At 43.0% G+C, this 2,231-nt stretch overlaps 1 non-coding gene across 1 annotated transcript; it reads right to left on the bottom strand.

Moving 5' to 3' along the window:
* Positions 1 to 815: 815 nt before the first annotated feature.
* On the bottom strand, positions 816 to 887 carry TRNAP-CGG (transfer RNA proline (anticodon CGG)). Its single transcript has one exon. It is a non-coding gene; the product is annotated as a tRNA-Pro (tRNA).
* Between the last annotated feature and the right edge of the window lie 1,344 nt (positions 888 to 2,231).

Here is a 2,231-nt window from a genome sequence, read left to right as displayed (position 1 = left end):
CGCGTCGTGTGTGTCGCAGGGCGGAAGTCTATAAACGACAAGTAATCAAAAACGCTCAAATCACCTTTTGGAACCCCCGTCTTCAAGCCTGTAATAGCCGCGCCACACAGACAAATTTAATGCCATTAAGTGCTGGATGCGTGAAGTTTTAACGGCATTCGAGAGGTGCCACACGCGCACGTGCAATGCGTACTCTTGTTACCATTCTCACCCAGAAAAGCATGAAACTTTCTTAGTAACAACTTGATATCCAATGGCAAATGGTTAATTCATATTCACAATGCTGTATTGTTTTCGCCCCTCCTGCTAGGGCCCGCTTAGGGCCTGCAGTATTTGTTAAACAAACAAACAAACAAACAAACAAACAAACAAACAAGCAAAGGAAGAAACAAACAAACAAATAAAGAAATAAACAAACAAATAAATAAATGTCTCTACAGCATTTCTGATGCGAAGGTTGCCATTTTTACCCGCACTTCTGACACATACTCACGGCTTGTACACGCGCGTTTCTAGCTGCTTTTTCGACCAAGAACAGCGCAGCGTTTTCTAAAAAAATATTTTTATATTACGTTAGAAAGACCTTGCCGAGGTATTGTGATCATTAGAACTGTTTGTATTCAGGCTACACTTTTGACTGCCTTGCAGGCGTCATCATCGTCATGACTTTCGTATAATTAGGATAGAGGGGGATGTGTAGCACAATCTCCAAAAACAGTCAATCACATTAACAAACTTAAGGCCTCAAGCATTTGCTGCCATGTCTCAAAGGCGTGTGGCACGGGTATAAAAAGTGAAAAAGTTAAAAAACAGACGGGCTCGTCCGGGATTTGAACCCGGGACCTCTCGCACCCGAAGCGAGAATCATACCCCTAGACCAACGAGCCGAGATGCTACATGAAGAACGGGCTTGTGCTAATAGGCTGGGACTCCAACTAGGAACAAGTGAAGCACGTCCGTCCTGCCCTTTTTCAGGCTTACTCAGATGATAATCTTGTTTTGCAAATGTGCTACCTGCGTAAATAACGATACATGTCCTGTGTTGCTGCCGTCCGCGGCTTCAGAACACGAACACTGAGAAAAGCAACGAACGAGGGTAAGAAGCGGCTGTTTCAGCGCTGTTGTGTCTACTTCTTGTTCTGGTCCGTCGTCTCACAACGCTGCTTTTCTCAGCGTAATTGTAGCCAATCAACTCGCCCAGCAGCATGCCTTGCTTCAGAATACACTTGAGCGATTGCCGCAATTCAAATACGGACAACTAGTTCGTGTGGATAACTCAAACGCTTCATGCAGCCTGCGTTTACGACCAACGTTGTCAGCGTAAGCATGCCCGGATCACACGAACAATATTTTCAGGTGATTCGTGACTTTTATTGGCGCGTGACATTCTCCTGCAGAACGGGAATGACTTTATACGTCAGTAACGTTCTGGAAAATGCGTTCATTAGGCTATGGATAAGTGAAATAAAAAGTCACTTGGACACTGAAACTCCATAACAAGAAAGAAATTAACGTCACTGTGTTTATTGGGATAGTAAGCGCGAACAAATCTCGTAATTTTCACGGCCCTCCTATTAAAGCATTGCATGGTGGCGATGCAAAAAGAAAAAGGCGGCCGCTTTTCTCATAACTGTGCATGGCTCTTCGAAGCAGACGAATATTGTCGCTATTCGTTACATCATCAAAGTAAAGTATGTCTTAGTCCCGAAGTGGGCTAATATGTTTCGCGGCTTTTCTTACTTTATGTTTAGAGCAGTCGAACCGAGTCAAGAATTTGATTTTTGTGTGCAAACGTTTATGTTGAGTGCATCAGCTTCAATGCTTGTAAAGGAACCCTATTTTTGCTGATGACCTTGACGCCCAGGTATGCTTCCCTCAAACAAATTTCCGGAGTTGCAGACTGGGCGTTAGAAGTAACGCTGGTACACATGCGGGACCGTTTGTGACCTCTCTCTTCCGGCGTTTGTGATCTGGTTCATACATGGCAAAATAACTTTCGACGAGGAATTAAATTAAATTTCTCATTCCTTTTCTAAAAAATTGCGCGGATGCAATTAAATTACATTATCAGTTACTGGTAGCAAAAAGGAATGGCACTGCATTACATTTGCTTCCGAAAAGTAATGTAATTAGTTTTAAAATACTTTTTAGTGAACAAAGTAAAAGAAACACCAACTTCTCTTGACTTACACATTCCTTAGTCTTCCCGCCAAATTCCTTCCCAGTCAACT

This window comes from Amblyomma mixtum, chromosome 8, assembly GCF_055824585.1.
Source record: "Amblyomma mixtum isolate Tamu chromosome 8, ASM5582458v1, whole genome shotgun sequence".
In the NCBI taxonomy this organism is placed as follows: domain Eukaryota; kingdom Metazoa; phylum Arthropoda; class Arachnida; order Ixodida; family Ixodidae; genus Amblyomma; species Amblyomma mixtum.
Note: the sequence above shows the minus strand (reverse complement) of the source record. Positions and strands in the feature narration are given on the sequence as shown.